The sequence below is a fragment of the Callospermophilus lateralis genome, chromosome 2 (genome assembly GCF_048772815.1).
Source record: "Callospermophilus lateralis isolate mCalLat2 chromosome 2, mCalLat2.hap1, whole genome shotgun sequence".
Lineage (NCBI taxonomy): Eukaryota > Metazoa > Chordata > Mammalia > Rodentia > Sciuridae > Callospermophilus > Callospermophilus lateralis.
In genome coordinates, this window is record NC_135306.1 from 23,572,692 (window position 1) to 23,592,269 (window position 19,578).

Genomic DNA, 19,578 nt, shown 5'->3' on the forward strand with positions numbered 1-19,578 from the left:
CCTTCCCGGAGCTCGGCCCCGCCCGGCTCCGAGCATGCCCAGTGCGCTCCCCGCCGGTCGGAGCAGTATTGGGCAGGCGCTGCGGCTCCAGGTTTTGCCGGCGACCCGGCCCGACCGGGGCGGGGCGCCTGCAGCGCTGCCCCAGGGACTCCCGCTCCATCGGAATTCCCCCGACGCGACGCCCGGGCGGCGCCCGCAACAGTGGCGCTACCGCGGGACGTGTGCCACGGTGACAAGGACTAAAGTGAGGTATCTGGCGTTGCCAGGGTCTCCGCACGGCTCTGGGACAGATAGCTCCCTGGATCTCGGGTAATCGGGTCGGGACCGGAGGGTCCCAGGCTTCTCTCCATCCTTCAGTTCACGCACTCATCCAACACGTGTTCATACTCTGTGCCAAGCGCAGCTGAAGGGCCAGGGTCACTGCAGCAGACAGGCAGAGCTACAGCCCCAGAACTGACGTTCCGGAGGGGCCACACCTGAAGAAGTGAGCAAATCAGGAAAAGCCAAAGTTTGCTCTCTCGCTGTTCCTTCCGCAGTCTTGCGCTTTTTTGCACTGGTTGGTTCCTCTCCCAGGAAGGCTCTTCCCGTTCGTCTGCGGGGCTGAAATGTCACCTCTCAGTGTCACCCGATCCGGCCACCCGATTAGACTACTCCATCAGCTCAAGGGCCTGAACTGACCGCTTCATTGAAAATTGCACCAACTCCACCCGCAAGCCTTCTCACCTGGCACTTTTCCCATTAAAGAACTTCTCGCCTTTCCTGTGCAACTTCGTTTGCTAATTTGCTGTTGATCTGTTGTCGGGTCTCTCTTCCTGCAACCCCTAACCATGGGGTAGGATTTTGTCTGTTTGTTAACTGCACGTGAAAAAACGGGAGCAGGAACTCGGCAATATTGGTTGAGTGGATAGTGACAAATGCTTTGAAGAAAATTAAGAAGTCGAGGGCCAATTTAGAAAGGTGGTCAGGGAAGGCCTCTCCAATGAGGGGATATAGGTACAAGGAGGAGGCGCCAGACACGTGAAAAGCTGGGCAAAGGCGTCCTACAGAGGGACAGACGTGCAATGTCCTGAGGCTGCTCAAGCCCTGAGTGTCTGATGAACAGAAAGGTGCTCCTGGAGCTGGAGGAAGGCAGGTGTGAGAGGAGGCTTAAGAGTCAAGTAGTAACACGGATCAGGTAGGGGGGCCCCACAAACCATGGATGGAAGCTTTCTACAGCCGCCGGACTAGCACAGCACTAGGAGCCAATAGGAATCCATTTCAGCCGCTGACCTGCCGTGTAAGACCCTTCTCCCCCCTCGTTTTAAAGAGTTCTTGGGCGCCAACTGTTTGCCATTTGTCGGCATGAAATCATTGAGGGCCCAGCACTTAGTAGGTGTTCAATAAATGCGTAAGGAACGAACGCCTGCGTGCCGGAGCCAGGGAACAGGGGCCGGTCCTGAGCTCCGCGGTGGTGCCAGGTGGTCCTGGAAGCCGCGCAGGAGCGCGCGGCCCGGGGCGGGGGCGGGAGCGCCCCACAGGCCGGCCCGGGCACCCGCCCCCCGCCCGGCGCGCGGGCCCGTCGCGGCCAGCCCGGCCGGCGGGAGCCGCCCGCGGGCGGCACTGGGCATGCTCAGACGGCGGCCAGGTCGCGCCGCGAGCGAGCTTCCGCGCCGCCCGCACGCGCGACCTACCTGGGCGCCCCGCGCCCCCGGATGCTGCAGGTACGGGCCGGCGCGACCCCAGAGGGCCGGGGGCAGGGTGCGGACGGCCGGGGCTAGGGACGCACTCGGCGCCGCCCCGCCCCCACTGTCCCCAGGCGCGCGGCGGACGCGCGGGCGGGCTGGCGGCGCGGCGGACGCGGGGTCCCGGAGCCACGTCGGGGCGGGGAGGGGGCGCCGCGCCGCGCTCACCTGACTGGGCCGGGGCAGAGGGCGGGGGCCGAGGCGGGCGCGGCGGGGCCGGGGCGGGCGTCCGGGACGCCGGGCGCGGCGGGCGTGGGCGTGCGCTCCGGCCGAGCGGGGCGGGCGCAACCCGCCGAGCTCGGTGCCTGCGCGCGGGAGGGCCCCGCGCCGCAGCGACCCCGGCTCCGGGCGCCCAGGGGCGCACCGCGCGCGGGGAGCGAGCCGGCGAGGGCCGCCAGAGCTCGGTCTCCGGGGCGAAGCCGCCTCTAGGCTTTCAAAGATGGCATTTCCTGGGCCTGGCACGAACTCCAGCGCCAATAAACCCTCCCGTTCCGCGGGCGATAGGGAATGATTTATCAGGTAACTGCGGTGAGACAGCTGCAGTGGGGGAGTGTAGGTGAGAGCGCTCAGCTCCCCGGAAATGCCCGTGTTCTGCCACCTAAACTTACTGAGAAGTTGCAGTTGCCTTAAAAATTAATGGGAAGTTGAGACAACTTGACACCTGGGTTTCCCGAGGTGGTGGAAGGATCTTGTGGCTCGGAAACTGGAGACTTGTGTTCAGGTTGGGCTCCCCCTTGGACAGCTGGTGTCCTTGGGCAAGTCGTTTAACCTCTCTGATCCACCATTTCCTCCTCTGCAAACAGCCGGTAATAATGCCCACCTCATTGGGTTGTTGGTGGATTAAGTGGGATAAATTATGTGGAGGTGTTTGGCTCTGTGCCCGGCACAAAGCAAGCGAGCAGTTGGCGTGATGTGAATTTAATTCATTTAGAGACCCTCGTGGCTCCCATTTCACCAGGAAATTAGAATTAGCAAAGCATCTTCTGGGCCTGTCTGTGCCCAGGAGAACTTCTGCTGAACGCAGAGGCTTTGGAAAAACAATTTCCCGAAGTGTAATCAGAGAGCATCTTCCTTAAAAGCAGTTTTATGCATTCAGAAACTCCAGAAGTTGGCAGTTTGGCTTCACTTACAAAAGAGCTGTTTTGCAAGATGGATCATCTTGCAAATGTTTAAGCAGATGATTTGAGAAAGTAAAGCCTGTTTAGGAGGATTTTTGTTCTACAAAACTCCCGGGCCCAACTTTAAGCGATTATTTGGATCAGGCTTTCTCAACCTCACACAATTGACAGTTGGGGTTTGATAATTCCTCTTTGAGGGCGCTGTCATATGCATTGTAGACGTTTAGCAGCATCCCTGGTCTCTACTCGGTATACTGCAGTAGCAATCCCTCTCTCAGTTGTGCCTCCAGACATTGTTAAATGTTTCTTGGGGGCTTAGTGCCCCCCTCCTTCCCCTTTGAAACTGCCAATTTAAATAATCCCTGTTTTCTGACATTAGCCTGAGTTATTTGAGAATTTCATCTTGTGCTTTTTTTTTTTTTTTTTTTTTTTTTTAGTGGTGCTAGGAATTGAACCCAGGGCCTTGTGCATGCAAGGCAAGCACTCTACCAGCTGAGCTATATCCCCAGCCCCCATCTGTGCATTTATGATAATAATCTTTGCATCACCTTCTAGAACTGTATGGAGTTACCAGTATCATCTCATTTGATTTTTACAACTCCCCCACGAGGCTGGTGTTACTCCCGTTTCACAGATGAGGAAAATGAGGCTCTGAGCAGCCAATTACGTAGAATGTGGTACAATTGGGATGTAACCCAAGTCTTCTGGGTCCCAGGGCAAATCTTTCTCTTGTGCATCCAACTGCCCTTTGTCACATGGAAGCCTTCACTTGGATGACTTTCCTCCTGATTGAATCAGGATGTAGAATATATTGGAAGCTGGAAACCTTTCTGACTAGTTGAAAATTAACAAGAGTAGGCCATTATCTGGGAGAGAGTAGGCTGTTCTAGTTAAATATTCTAGTTTATAGCGAGCTCTCATAAATCCCACATACAGTTAATGGAATACCAATTTGCAGAGAATTAGAGTAGAATAAAACGTGCCTAATACTCTATATTGATCCTGGTTGTCTCTGGTGATTTGCCTTCTCCTAAAAAGGACTCATATATGCAAATTAGACATTAGCCCGGGCTTGTAAAAGGTCAGGTTACTAAAGGCATTTCAGAATAGCTCCACTGATTGAGCTGCTTCTGTATGGCAGGTGCAGAGCTGCGTGGGGATGCTGAGTTGGACCAGTCCCCAACAAACAAAGGGTGCCGGGGTGAACTTCCCTGCAGTTCAGGCCAGGCCAGACCCTTGGTATGCCCTTCTGGATAGCTTAGCGCAGGAGAAGGAGCCCCAGTTACCGTGGAGGCAAATTCAGGATCCCACACTGCTCACTCCTCCTATCTCTGAGCGTTCGCTTTGTCTGTTACACCAGAGGTATTTTGGTAGCTTTTAACATTCTTCAAGTTTTAGGGACCCGGTAAGGGAGGCAAGGTTCATAGACAAACCTTATCTCAGAAAGAAGTTGGGGTTCCAAGATGGCAGATGGTCTTAGGTTTGAGATCAACAATGACATTTTACTGTGAACTGGAAGGGTTGCTGCCCATGCCTCCTGACTTCCATTCCCTTGCAGGTGAGGAAACTAAGTTAGAAAAGATGGAATGGGACCAGGAGTGAGAGGACTAATTGTCACCTTCCGCACGCAAGGGGTGCTGTTTTCTAGAATGGAAATAACCAACCAGAGGGGACCAGCATTGTGTAGTAGAGGGAACAGGGAAACATAGCAACTCCCTCCTGAATTCTCAGGGACTGGCGCAGATTGAGAGGGATCAGCGATTTGTGTCCCTGAGAACTCCTCTGGACCTAATCCTAGGGTTCACTGTCCTGCCACGAGACAGTGAGTTCCTAGAAAGCAGGGCTGATCTTTCCACTCTTCCCAGGCTCTGCAGCAGGGGCTGGAAGGCCAGAGGCCAGAGGCCATACCTGGGCTGGCAGGGGCAGGGCTGCTCCCCAAGGGTCAGCTCTTCCTTCCAACTCTGATTCAGATGGGACTGATCCAGGTCCCTTGCACACTGCTCTTGTCTGGGCCCTGGCGACCTCATGACCTCAGCCTCCCATCATCCAGGTATCTTCTTTCCTTGGGCTGCAAAGGAGACCAAGTGAAGCTCTTGGTAGGCTCCTAGCTGAAATCTGATCTGGCCATGGCTTCTGAGACCCGAGCTTCTGCTTGTACCTACCTGAAGCCTCCAAATTAACTGGTTATTCTAAGACCAGCTGTGAGCGGAGTCAGCCACAAATTCAGACATTTTTTGAGTCTATACTATTTGTCAGGCCAGAGGGCTGCAGAGATGAAAGCTGAACCTTGCCTTGGAAGGATTTGTGACACTTGTACATGTGTATGTCTCCATCCATCCATCTATCCATCTGATAACATGGGGGAGCTGAACCTTGCTTTGAAAGGATTTGTGACACTTGTGCATGTGTATGTCTCCATCCATCCATCCATCCATCCATCTGATGCAACATGGGGGGAGGCAGCCATTCATTTTGAGGGGCACCAGGAAATACCATAGGGAGTTGCTGACATTTGCATTAAGCCTTGAAAGTTAAAAAAAAAAAAAAAATGGCATTCAGGGTGAACAGAATAGCAGAAACAGAAATGCAGAGGCATGAAAGACCTCGCATGTTTTAGTTTAGGGTTAAACCCAGGGCCTCGCACAGGCAAGACAGGTGCTCTGCCACTGAGCTCTGTCCCTAGCACGCGAGAGTTTTCATATTTTAGGCCTGCTGACTCTTTCCAAACCCATTCTTTTTTTATTTTTGAGGCAGCGTCTTGCTGTGTTGCCCAGGCTGCCCTTGAATTTCTGGGCCAAGCGATCCTCCCGCCTCAGTCTCCTGAGTAGATGGGACTAGACTTGTGGGCCAGTGTACTGGCTCAGGCCCAGCCTCTTGACTTGCACTGCTGCAAGTCGCCACTCTTATGGACGGGGTGCTCCCCCATCTCTGTGCCGGGCTGGGCCTACCCAGCACAGGGGTTAGTGCCAGTTCTTTTTGTCTCCCCAGCATGGGAGTGACACCTCTGGTTGTCTTTGAAGCAGGACCCACTCTGCCTGGGATGCTCTGGTTTTACCTATTCAACCCTAATGTGGTACTCCCAGGCGGCTAGCCACTGTTCCCAGAGCTTTCCAAACATTGACTGACTCCTTTAGCCCGGTAGGTAGGTGGGGGCAGAGCTCACCTACGAACTATGTGTATCTGTGCAAGTGGTGTTCTGGTCACTGAAGTCACCTCTGGCTATAACTGACTTTGATGTGCGGGGGAACAGCCGAGTCTGAGAACGTGAGGCACTGCTGACGGCCACAGATCTCTCTCTGTGACCCCGTTTCCTTCAGGGGGCCAGCAGCGCTCTGCTGACTGCATTTTCTGAACCAAAGACTGGGATGGGTAGTCCAAAAAAGAATGTGCTGCTGCTTTGTACGAGAGGAGGCCTGGGAGGTGTTTGGATACTGAGAGAGTGGAATTTTTGAGACATTTTGATGGTTTATGTGGAAAGTTAGGACAGAGGATTTGCAATTGGGATAGCGCTGGAAAATTCAGGTCTTATGATTCGTCAGGATACACAGCTTTTAGCAAATGTTTATGCAGTGTGTAGTTTGGAGTGAATTTTCTGCACTTATCCTCTGGTGCCCCAAAAGGGAACAAATGGTGCCTTCTAGCCTCCAAATTTTGCTCATTCCTACCAACCTCGTTTGATAGATGGAGTAAGAAAATCAGCCAATGAGAGGTACACATAGTGGCCTGGGAACCAGGACCCCCAAAGGACACAGGGCTTATGAGCAGAGCAGTCTAGATTTGAACCCATGTCTGTCCCCACCCAGATCATTTATCTGTAAAATGAGTATCACAATAGAACCTATTTTCTTTGAGCTGGCTGGATTTCTTTTCCTAGTTCTGGGACTCAACCCCGGGGCCTCACATATGCAAAGCAAGTGCTCTTCCGCTAAGCTGCAACCCCAGCCCTAAACTGACTGTTTTAAATGAGCCAATAACCCATGAAAAATTGACAGAAGATCCCAGACAAGTGCTTGGGTCTGGCTCAGTGCTGAGCATCGCTGCAGGACCTATTCCCGGGGATCCAAGAGGCAGGACCACGAAGGAATTGTGGCTGGCTGGGAGCTGTGTTGGTGAGAGGCACTTGACTAGGGAGTCTTCTGTACCCTGCCTCCCTCAGCCAAGTCAGCCGCAAGGACTGTCCCAGAGGCTCTGGGTGAGAGAGACAGAACCAGCTTCCTCCTGCGTCCCTGACCACTGCCTGCTGATGACCTGGAGAGAGGAAGGGGCAGCCTGAGCCCACTGTCCCCTCTGTGTTCCTCTAGCCCCTCCTGGGGAGCAGCAGAGACACACAGTGCTCCTGGGGGGAGCGGTCACTGCTGCTGTGGAGTCCTTCGTGCCCTCTCCCCTTCCAGTCTGTTCTCTGCTCTGCAGCCCAGGGTCTCTCACAACACTTCCTGTTGCTCTTAGAATAAAGACAAAGTGCCTCTCCCTGGCGTCTCCCTGTGGCCCATGGGTACCCTGGCCCAGTCTTCCCAGCCCCGCCTCGCTGTGCTCCTGTCAGGGCGGTGCAGACCAGGAGGCCACTTAGCGCGTCCCCTCCTCCCCATGGCTGCAGACGCCTCCCTCACCTTCCTGAGGTGGGTTAAACTGCTGCTATAAATGGTCATGCCACCAGAGCACTCTCCCTGATGGCGCTTTTCTTGGTGGCAATTTTGCAGTTAATTAGTGTAATTATTTGTATTAGTACCTGTCTCCTCCGCTACGCTGTGAGCTCTGAAAAGGCAGGATCTCTCTCTTTTTAAACTTTCTCTAAGCTGTATTTTTTCCTTTTAACTTTCTATTTTGACCTAATTCAGACTTACAGGGAAGTTAAAAGAACAGAACAAAGAACTCGCATGTCCTCTTTAGCTCGATTCCCCCCATGACCATTTTACCCCATTTATTTTTTCCTTCCATGTAGATGTTTTTGTTCCAACCATTGGAGGATCACCGAGAGGCTCTTCCTTTCCCCTTCAATCTATTTCCTAAAAAGCAATGGCACTGCTTACAAAATTACAGAATGCATTTTAGAATCACAAAATCAACATCATTACAGTAAGTGCTGGGACCTAGCCTATAGACCGTCCTCAAGTTCTGCCAGTCATCTCACTAATGTCCTTTTGGTAACAGAGACCCTCCAAGCATGCATTGCATACAGTTGCCACGTCTCTTTGGTCTCCTTTAAACAGTTCTTCAACCTTGCTTCGTCCTTCATGACCTGGACGATCTGGGAGAGCATAGGTTGGTCATTTGGTTTCATGCCCCTCAATTTGGGCCTATGTTCTAACTCACCCGTTGTGTCCCCAGCACCAAGCACAGTGCCTGGACCATCCAGTGCACTTGGGTGAGTAGTGTTGGGTGAGGGGAAGGAGCCGCTGTGGTTTCTGGCCTCCCCCACCTCTGCCTTTTTCCTTGCTGAGGGATGTTGTTATTTGTTGCAGTCAAATGTAAATTGTTTATAACAAAGAGAGGTTTCCTCAGCAGAGAGAGAGCCTGCTGTCCTTGCAGGTGTAGAAGCAGATGCTGGAGGATGGCTTGCGGAGGGGGATTGAGAGAGAACAAGGGGACATTTGAGGAGGGCCTAGACTCAGACTGGAGTCCCCTCCCGGCCTGAGCCGCCCTTTCTCACTGCACCTCTAAATTCAAAGGCTTAGCTGCCCAGGAATAAGGCATCTCGACTTCATCATCCAAACAGGACCTTTGGAGAAGGAAAGGAGGTGCTGTTAATAATTGCACATGCTGGACAGGCCTCAGCCGGGACTGCCCTAGACAACTCAAGTGTGGCTTTGAGATTTAGGATCAGTGCTGCAGGACCGTGGAAATCCCTCTGGCACTAGAAACCCTCCTCCTGGATGAGGACAGCAGTGGCCAGTGTCCCCATCTCCCTGGTCCCACACTTCTGTGGCACCCACACCCTGGGTGTCCCCTCCCCAGCTTGCTCCTGTCATTGCAGCCTCTTTGCAGCCCTCCCCTCAGTGTGCGCTTTCCTGCTACTTGGTCAGGGAGCCTCGCTGTGTGCAAGAGGATGGGCATTCGGTAACTAGTAGGTGCAGAAAGGGACTTGGATGCAGAGAAACCAGGCAGGAAACCAGCCTTGAAAGATCCTGGTGACAGGGTCAGTTTGGGGCCATTTTTGGGGAAGTCTAGGGTCAGACTATCAAGTGTGCAGACGTTGGTCAGGGCCGGGCTCCAGGATCCATGCAGTCAGGTTCTTAGAAGAAAATGCTAACCCTGACTTCCTGGGTTAAGAAGTGGATGAAGATGTGACGATGTGGAGCTACTTTCTGGGAAGCATCCCAGTCATGTGGACCTCAAGGACATTGTCGGGGCACTAGAGTGTTTATGACTCTAGGCCCCAGCGGCTTTGTTGGAGGAGCCAGTTAATGCAGAACGTTCAGTTCTTAGAGTGCAGTGCCTTGGAAACGTTGCAAAGGCTTTCCAGTTAATGTGCTGTTAGATTTTACTACTTGAAAATGTACTTGCCCTCCCAGGCACAGGTAAAAGCATTTAGTTCGGGGGCATTTTTTTAATAGAACAGAGTCACCCAGTGTCAGAACTGAAAGGGACCTTAGAAAAGCCTTTTCTTCTATTTATAGCTGGGGAACCTAAGGCCCCGAAAAGGATGTGGTGTACCCAAGGATGGGCAGTTGGCCTGTGGCAGATCGGGGGTGGTGCCCAGGGCTTACAGTTTCCAGCCCCCAGATCTTGGGTGTGTTTTTAGATCTCACCCAAGCGAGAGTATCAGACAGGATATACATTTTTCTTTTTTTTGTTCATACCCTTTGCCATTCCTCCTGCTATAAAAATACAGCATGTTGGTATTGAAGCAGTTATGCATTTCTTGTTTTATGTAGAAGTTCCTAGGTTGTTTAAATTTTTTTCCTATTAAAAATATTATACAGTTGCCATTGAAGCCCTATATTCTTTAAGAGTGCTTCTCAAACTTGCACATCACAGTCCCTAGGAGGACTTGTTAAGATGCAGGTGCTGGGCCCCTGTGTCCACTCCCCGAGCTGCTGATTCTGTTGGTCTGAATGGGAACCTCAGGGGGGACTGGAAAATTTGCATTTCTCTCAGCGCTCAGGAAGTGGCTGGTGCAGGGACCCTCCTTTGAGGAAGCTCCCCCGCACCCCCCAGTGCTGGTTGTGTTCAGTGCGTCCTCTCACCTGGCTCTCACACCAGCTGACCGGACCTTCCTGCTCTCCCCAGGTCTCCTTGTTGTCCTCCCTCCGGGTGACCTCACCACCCCCTCCAGTTCCCTGTGATGCAGGAGGCTTCTGAGCCCCCCCCCCTCCACTCGTTCCTTTTCATTTTCTGGCTCTTCTCCTCTCCTTCCTTTTCTGAAAAAAATAAATGTCTCTGGCTCCAGCTTATCCTCCTCCACTGACCTCCTGCCGCCTGGAGGGAAAAACCTTCCCTCTGGGGACAGCCTCGCCCCCTGGGGTTACTGCCTCACCTCCTGGAGGGGTGGTCCGCAGCAACTGTGAAGGACTCGCTCCTGCCATTCCATTCCAGGAGTCAGTTTTATCCCTATAATGGAGGAAAGATATAATTTTAAATTTTTGGTGAAATGCACACAGATTCATCATTTCACTGTGGTTTTAAGGGTACAGTTCAGTGGCATTCAGTGCAGTCACACTGTTGTGTGATGGTCATCATTGGTCCACAGAGCTCCCTGCGTCTCCCAGAATGCACGCTGTGCCCATTAAGTGGTCACATCACTCCCTCCCTCCCCCAGCACCTGGCGACCACCTTTCTACTTTCTGCCTCAATAAGTGCCTCCTGTGAGTGCCATGGTACCCTGCCCTTTCTTGGCTGGCTGATTTTTCGCTGAGCGTGGTTTAAAGGCTCATCCATGTTATAGCTGAGTCAGAATTTTCTTCCTTCTAAAGGCTGAATAACATTCCCTTTATGCAGTTGTGTGTTTTGTTGGTCCATTTACCGGTTGATGGACACTTGGTTGCTTCTGCCTTTTGCCTATTGTGCATAACGCTGCCACAAGCGTGGGTGTACAGAAAGAGATCATTTTGATACACTTAAAACCTCAGGTGGAATGTTGAGGTATTTGTGTAGCAGCCTTAGCCTCCTCCGCAGCCCACAGGCACCAGATTTCCCCTTCCTGCCACTTGACTGACACTCCCTTTGCGGACATGGCCAGGGACTGCTTACTTGTTAAGACCAGAGCCGAGTTCTCATGTGTCAGCCTATTTGGTCTCCTCGTGCCAGGGCTTCTGTGATGCTGTTCTCCTACCCCGCAGCCTACCCTGGCTCCTCCTGTGCTTTTACTTCCTCCGTCCTTGTTCTTACTGTCCTGCAGGCCATCCTAGCTCAGTGCTCCCATTTCTGTCGCCAGGGGCTCCCACGTCTGTGCCTTCAGCCTGGTATCTCTAGGCATTTCTGGTTCTCAGGACATCACTTCTGGACATTTCCCCAGGAGTGTCCCCAGGAGTGTCTACAACAGACTTGTTACCTTCTTTCTTAAAAGTGACCTCTCTGTTAGCGATGGTCTTCCAGCCTAGAAAGACCACTGTCACCCTACTCTGGTCCCCAACACCTGCTCTGGAGAGATCTTGCCAGTCAGCCTCAGCACCCCACCTCCAGCCTACCCCCTTTTTCCATCACTCCCCAAACTGGCTTTTTTTCCCCACATGCTTCTCCCATTGCCTCTGCCTTTGCTTAGTGTCACAATAGGCCTCTCATGCCCCTCTTTCACACTGTCACCAGAAACTGTTCCCCTGAAAAAGCACGTGGATCACAGGATGTTCCGCCGGCCCTGTACTGCCTCTCTGTCTGACCTTTCTTCCCCGTCTTTCCCCAGCTCTGCACGCCATCCCTCTAAGCCAGGGCTTCCCCAGCTTGTGTGTTAAACTGCAGGTGCACATTAAGCAGGGGTCGGGTGCACCCAGTGCTCCGTGTTTCCAGCAGGTTCCCTGCGCATGCCAAGATGTGGTCCATAGACCACCGCAGAGGAGCAGCTGGACTCCAGGACACAGCTGCGTTTCACAAAGCGCCACAGCCCTGTTTTCCATCTATTGATAGTATAAGAATTTTTAAGTTTTGTGTTCTAATTTTTTCATGTAAAGTTGATTCTAAATGTTTTCAGTCATAAAGGCAGATTCCTCCTGGCACGATTATTTGCTCTTGAAAGAATTTTTGTTGTTGTTTTTAAAGAGTTGAAAGAATTTTCAAAGACTAAGAAATCCTTTGCTACTGTACTGGGGTGGGAGGGTGGCTTGTGAGATGGTTTTCCCTTGACAGGGGTTCTGTCTTATGAGGGGCTTCAGAGCAGAGTGCTCTCATGTTTAGCCCTGTCCCACAGGGCCCAGTGCATCAGGGGAGTGGGACTGGAGGACATGAGTTTGGAAACAGGATTTGAGACTGGAAGACAGGGCTTGGCGGGGAGTCCTTCTGGGGTAGTGATGGAGAGGGACAGGGTACACCTCATGGAGGCCACAGCAGCCTGGCTGGGAGCTCTTAATAAGACTGTGCAGCCAAGGAACCAGTTGAGGGAAAGCTGGACATTCTGGAGGTTTCCCAGGAGGTGGGCTTTGTCCTGGTCCAATAGGGAGGGGTCATGGAGGTGCAGAGTGGGCAAGGTCGAGCAGGCAGCTGATGGAGCTGATTGTGTTTGCAACATCTGGAGGGATAGGAGCAAGTGCCAAGTGGTGATGAATCAGGTCTGCAGGGTGAGGGAACGGGATGGACGTCAGAGAAAGAGATTGGCGATTTGGACCACTGTTCAAAGACTTCATCACCTTCCTGACCCTCGTAGGTCTGCCCCTGTGGGGCTTCCGCACCTGGCCTCTCCCACTGATGTGCACCACTCCCCTTCTATCCAGGTACCAGCCAGTGGATTGTCCCCTCACTTAAAGTGCAGATGCCCTGCCTTAGGGTGAAGGCTTTGCCCAGCAGTCGGCTCTGCCAGGTGTGGTGCTCAGTGTTATCTGTGTACAGGTTGGAAGCCCGGACCATTGCCAGCCCCCACTGTCCCACTCACTCAGTGGCCTGTGTTGAGCCCCATAGGGTCTCAGTCTCTACATCCCACGCAGGAACAATCGTGGCACCTCCACCTCACCAGGTTGCATGAAGATTGCAGGATGACCCAGTGGCACGTGCTGATTACTCAGGCAGTGCTGGTTGTCAGCCAGTGCCTGCCATGTGACATCTGTCCCCCATTTGAGCCAGCGGTCTTGGGGATGGAGAGAGCTGTGGTTTGTGCATGCTGCCTGGGCAGGGCAGGGCAGGGCTGTGAGTGGACACTCTGAAGGTTGGCATTAGTTCCCTGTGTGGGTGTTGAAGGCGCCAAAAGATGGCAACTGGTAACAGAGTGAAGAGGGGGATGCCAAAGCCTGGGAAGTGGAATTGTGGGAGCAGAGCCTCGCAGAGTGCATACCAGATGAGTCTGTTCTGGGGGCTTAGAGTGGGACCGGTGGGTCTGCAGGTCTGACACACACTCAGTGCTGCTGGAGCTGCTGGTCTGGAGACCATCCTTTGACTGGAACATGATTTATGATGGGGAGGCTAATGGAGAGAAGGAGGAATACAGATCCTGCATAGGCTGTCTTTTCCTGAACACCCATACCTATGATCAAGTTTAATTTGTAAATCCTGGGTTCATTCGATCCCGAGAAATACACACACACCCTCCAAACTTTGAATTATTTCTGGAATTTTCCATTTAATATTTTCAGACCCAATTAACCACAGGTAACTGAAGCTGTAGAAAACCAAGGAGCTGGCCCAGGGGAGAGGGTACAGTAAACCCAGTCTATTGCTTGGCTCCTTGGAGAGAGCTTGGCGCACCCAGGTCTGGAGCCTGCAGGTACAGTTGGAGTTAAGTTGTGGGTGATGAAGGACGTTCCCAGGAGCTTTGGATCCAGTATGGGGCCATCTGATTTTGTTGACTGGTACTCCCTCCTTCTGGGTCTAGCCTCACAGTTAGATTCTCCTTAGGAGGTGTTGCTTTCCGCCCCAGGCTGAGCTGGGTTGTACCCTGGACTAACATAGCCCAGCAGCCAGTGGCTCCTCTGTCCTTGCAGCACTCACCACACTGAAAGGTGATTTTTCTGTCCCACTAGCCCTTGAGTTCCCAGAGTGCTGAGGCCTCAGCCAGCCTCTTACATACCCCCTAGGAGCCCGCCTCAGAGCCTGGCCACAGTAGGGGCTCATAAATCCCTTAAGTGTCATAGAAAGGGACTAGAGCAAATACAGAATTTTAAGAGGGAAGAATGTGTGCATGCTCTGACCAAAAGGGAGCAGGGGAGCCCCAGCCCTGAGCCAGGGAGACCGGCCAGTAGGGCCTCAGGTGGGATATCAGGGATGTGGAGCCAGAGTGGGGCTGTGCATCTCCAGAGGAGTAGAGGGTTCCGCCAGGGACCGGGGTGGGAGGCAGAATGAGGATTTCAACCAAAAGCCTGCACGTTGATCTGAGAAGCCAGGGCAAAGCTGCTTCTCTTCTGCTGTCCTGAGGAGAGGATGGTGCTCAGATGTAGGTCACTGAAGAACAAAAATTCTCTCCCTGTGCCTCAGGGCACTGCCAGTAGCAGAGTCTAGGGCAAGTTCACAGACCTCAGTGCTCAGGGGGCACTTTCAGCCTCTTGTCCCTGAGGAATAGGCAGAGTCTCAGGGAGGTTCAGTCACTTGCGCACAGTTGGGGATGGGCAGGCAGTGGGGGCCTTGCCCCAGGAGCTGGGACTTGGAGGAGCAGGTGCAGAGTTGGGAGGGCTATGGGGCCAGGTGCTTGGGGGCCAGCCCCAGAAGGAGGGAGCGGGTCAGGTGCAGGCAGGGTGCTGCCTGTGGTCTGTAGAGTGAAGTTGGGAGGGAGGGCTAAGTCCTTGAATGCCCTGTGCACCCTAAAAGCATCTGGTGACCACTTTTTCTTTAAAGTTCTATCAGTTTGATTTCCTTTAAACTCATTTATTGCTCTTTGTAGAAATGTCACACTCCTTTGTATTCTCTCAAATTCCTTTGTTCTTTTTATTAGTTCTGGCCTGCTGAGGATGTGACTTTATAACCAGCCTTTCTTAATATTCTAATCACTTTCCATATCATTTTGAGGTTTTCCTATGGTTATTTTTACGGCTCACTTAAGTGGCTGCCTGAAGTTGGCAGTTAGCTTTTTTTGTTTGTGATCTCTAAGGGGATAAGTGTAGCTGGGGAGATCTTTTGCAAATAACACTTTTTGTGTGTGTGTCTGATAATCCTGACGGTAGGTTCCTGGGAATGGAATTAGTCACACCACCTCCCAGCGCAGTTGGGATGGAGTGAAGCGCTGACACAGGCCTTCTCAAATTGCAGGTGTAAGCGCTGCACGCATTAGTCGATCGTTCATTCATGTGTGCATTTATTAAGCACCTGTGGGTCGAGGCTTCCTTTTCTCTGGCCAGGTCAACAGAGTGGCCGCTGCTTGCATCTTGGGCTTGACAGCGACGTGTGGGAGTGTTTGACTACACATAATGTCCCTGTTCTCCCTGTCCTTGTCACAGCCCAGGAGTCCCATCAGCCTGTGGGTTCAGAAGTAACTTGTTGCCTCCATGCCACGGGGCCTGGCAGCAGTCACCTGTGCTTATGGAGCCACCTGCCTTCCCTCTGATGCTCGGCATTAAGGTACAGGCTGAGTGTGTCTTTTCCATCATCCCTGTGTCCTGCAGAGACTGATCAAGCTAGGGACTGCTCTAGGTCTAGGGAGTCAGCAGGTCACTGACGAAGTCCAGCCACTGTGGAGCTTACGTACTAGTGGAGGTGGGGGCATAAGGATGTGGGAATCAGGGCAACAAATAGTTAACAAAGGTGGGCAAAGGACAGTGATCTTGGGAAGGCCACCCTGATAGGCAGAATTTAAGCAGACACAGGAAGGAAGCGAGGGAGAGGGCCAGGGGTGGATCTGAGGGAACATCGTTCCAAGCAGGGGGAACAGCATGTGCAAACACCTGAGATGGGAGAGTCTGGCCCAACCTGGGAATGACCTGGGGAGCTGTGTGGCTGAGCAGGGTGAGTGTGGGTGTGGGCTGAGGACAGAGAGGTGGCCAGAGCCAGGCCATGCAAGGCCCTTGGGTAGTGGAGTGAGATCTAGGACCTGGGGTTCACGCCTCTCACCCCCAGTTCCCTGTTTGGAGGTTTGGGAACCAAGGGCCACCCCGCTATTCAAAGCACTTCAGACTAAGCTCATGTATTTTTGCAGCTTCTCTATACGGGTGATCCCTGCGAGTTTTCTGGGGAAGGCCCTGGCAGTGGAAGCCCTTCCCTCACTTGCCCTTCAGCTTCCTCATCTGCACAGCGAGAAGCAGCCAGTGAGGGGACTGGTAAGGGTCGGTGAGCCTTCCCGGGCTGGGACCCTTGCTCCTGTTAGTTAGGGATGCTCGTTCAATCGTGGCTCATTTTAAGTTAACTAATAGGAATGTGTAAGAGACATGGCTGGCACATACGTCCGGCCTGTAGGGTTTGCATCTTGTTTGTTGTGGAGCATCTCTCAGCCAGCTGGGGTGGTCTTGCAGCAGTCAGGAGAAGCAGGTGGAGTGAGGGGGCTTATCTATCAGTGAATTACTGATCACCTGCTGGGTGTGCTGGGGGTGGGGTGCTGATCTTCTACAGGTACAGACCAGCCTTCATTACTATATACAAAAAGTAACTCAAAATGGATCAATGACCTAATATAAGTGCTAAAGTCATAAAACTCTTAGACAAAACAGGAGTAAATATATATCTTCACGACCTTGGATTCAACAGTGGATTCTTGAATATGTCGCCAAAAGCATAAGCAACAACAGCAAAAAATAGGTAAATTGGACTTCTTCAAAATTAAAACTCATTTGCACCAAAGGGTGAAAGGACAACCTACAGCATAAGAGAAAATATTTCGAATTGTAGATCTGGTAATATTCTAAATTTAAAGAATTCCCAATGCTTGACAAACCCAATTTAAAAATGGGCAGAGAGCTTGAATAGACATTTCTCTAAAGATACACAGATGGCCACTAAACCCGTGTAAAGATGCTCAGCATCCCTAGTTGTTACGGAAGTGCAAATCCAAGCCATGAAGAGACACCACTGCACACCTGCCATAATCAAATAAAGAAAAACAGCAAGTCTTAGCAAGGATGTGGGGAAGTAGGAAACCTCCTACATTGCTGGTGGAAACATCAAGTGGTGCAGCCTCTGGAGGAAAGTTAGGGTCCTCAGAAAGCTAAACATAGAGCTGGGCATGGGGCAAATACCTCTAACCCCAGCAACTCAGGAGGCTGAAGCAGGAGGACCACAAGCTTGAGGCCCTGAGCAACTTAGCGAGACCCTGTCTCAAAATTAAAAAAAAAAAAAAAAACAAAAAAAAAAACAGCTAAATATAGAATTATCATATGGCCTAGCAGTTCCACTCCTAGGTATATACTCCACAGAATAGAACACAGGGACTCAAACAGATTCTTGTATGCCTCTGTTCATTGCAACTGTAGCCACAGCAGCCAAAAGATGAAAACAAATGATTATTGACAGATGTATTGATTTTTTAATATGTATATATTTTTAGTTGTTGATGGACCTTTGTTTTATTTATTTGTATGTGGTGCTGAGACTCGAACCCAGTGCCTCACATAGAGCACTAGGCAAGCGCTCTACAACTGAGCCACAACCCCAACCCCAGATGTGTTGATGTTTAAAAAAACGATGTCATGGAGTCATGAAAAGGAAGGAATTCTTGCTATGTGCTAAAATAGGGAAGCATCTTGAACATATTACGCTGAGTAAAATTAAAACACAAAAGGTAGATACCTGAGACTCCACTTCTGTGGGGATAGCTGAAAGGTAAATCCATAGAGCAGAAGGTAGAGGTTCCTGGGAGGCGGAATCGGGGACGTGTTGCTTAATGGGTACAGAGTTTCTGTTTGGAGTAATGAAAATTTTCAGGAAATAGTGGTGACAGTTGCGTAAACATTGTGTGAATGTAATTAATGCCGCTGAATTGTACTCTGTAAAAGGGTTAAGACGGCCAACTTTAAGTCCTGCGTGTTTAAGTTCTGTGTATTTTAAAATACCACCGTTTTTAAAAGATCACAGTAGGTGTGTCTGGGAGGAGCCCCGCAGGTCAGGAGCCCCTGGGTCTGGACTCCGTTCTGCTGCTGGGGAACCTCGGGTGCCAAGCCTGGGGGTTCCTTCTGATGTGAGACTCGAGTGGGGTGGTAGGTGTGGGGAGCCTGCAGTGGGTCCTCAGGATGCTCCGAGGATGCCCTTGTGGCCCCCCAAGTCCATCCTTCTCAGTGTAAAAGACTGCTGGTCTGGTAGACAGAAAACAGTAACTGTGAGGATTTTGCCCAAGTCATCCCCAGTTTCCTGTTCGTCTGATGTGCCATTTTTGCCTGGGTGTTGGTCTAGCCCCTTCCTGTCAATGCCTGCCCACTCATCTTTGGTGTTTTTGCTCTAAAGCAGGGCTCCTCTGGGCCCCACAGCCCTGTTTGTGCCTGTCCTTGGTCACATGCTACCTCTTCCTCCTCTGGGTTCATTGTGGATTCTTTTGAAATCTGAGCTCTACTGATTAGGAGTCATCTGAACACCCGGCCATGGTTACCGTGCACCCACTTGGTGGAGTATTGTAAAACCATAACAGAAAGCTCAGTGGTGTGTTTGACAAACCTGGACAAATGTTGGATCGTGATAATGTGAAAGAGGAGACTATACAACTGTGCAGACGTAGATCACAGCTTTCTAAAAAATACACCCCAAGCAAACAAGACGGTTGGCTTGTGGTGCTGGAGGCTTGTATTGTTCAGGTGCTCGGAACCACCTTGAGTTTGCACAGCCATCAAGGTCGATTTCCCTCTGCCTGAGCATCCCCCAAGGTTGGTTTAGACACTGCGAGGCTGTCTTGGGTCCTCCTGTCCCACCCAGGGTGAACCCTCTAGTTTATTACCCTTGCCCCAGGACTACCTTTAGGAGATCCTTGACTTAGAGCCTGCAGGTGTGCCCCTGAAGTGAGCAAGCAGGGTGTGAGGGAGCTCAAGTTCAGAGGGTGGGGATGAAAAGGGGCCTGGCAGTTCTGAGATCCCTGCAGGCAGGTACCCACAGAGGGGGTACTGGCTGGGCTGGCTGGCGGTGCCCGCCCTGCACCCAGGATGTCCTAGAAGACAGCCACTGGTCACAGGGGAGGAGGGGCCCAAGGTCAGACCTGGACCTCGCCTCAGGAAGTGGGATGGCCCACTCTGCTCTGGCTACTAATAATTAACCCAGGGATGGCTGCCTGTCAGGCCGGAGGCCTTTAGATGTCACGTGATGTGCTCCAGCCACGCCTTTCCAAAAGTGAGAGGAAGTCATTTACTACATTTTCTCCATTCTGAAAAGCCCTTGTCCACATTTTAACATTTCTGAAATCGCTATGACTTTCACAATCAAAGGGAATTTGGGGTGTCCTGTTTCTTCAAAGTATTTTTTCTGAAACACCTGTTAAATCAGTTGTGTCACCTTTCAGTAGAGGGAATATGGTAATAAACACCAAATCATTACTCAGGTTTCTAATGTTGCAGAATTAATTAGGGGGAAACAAGGTTTTCTGGACCATTTCCTTCATAAGAGGAAATTTACCTACATATGAGCCTCAGGGAGTGTTTATAAAGATTATCTCAAAAGGGTAAGAATATACCTGTAGTCAGTAAATTACAGGGACGGTAGTGATTAAGTGTGGGGCCCTTTTTACTCCCAGTGAATCACCTGTAATTCACCTTCTTCCTGGTTGTGTA

General features: G+C 51.6%; 1 protein-coding gene across 2 annotated transcripts in view; it reads left to right on the forward strand.

The window, feature by feature from the left end:
- The first annotated feature begins 1,642 nt into the window (after positions 1-1,642).
- The window catches only part of Ptpn3 (protein tyrosine phosphatase non-receptor type 3), a 108,230-nt gene continuing 90,294 nt past the window's right edge, over positions 1,643-19,578 (forward strand). For both annotated transcript variants that reach the window (XM_076845699.2, XM_076845700.2), the window contains exon 1: positions 1,643-1,700. The gene's annotated coding sequence lies outside the window, so the exon portion shown is untranslated. The remainder of the gene's footprint in view (positions 1,701-19,578) is intronic.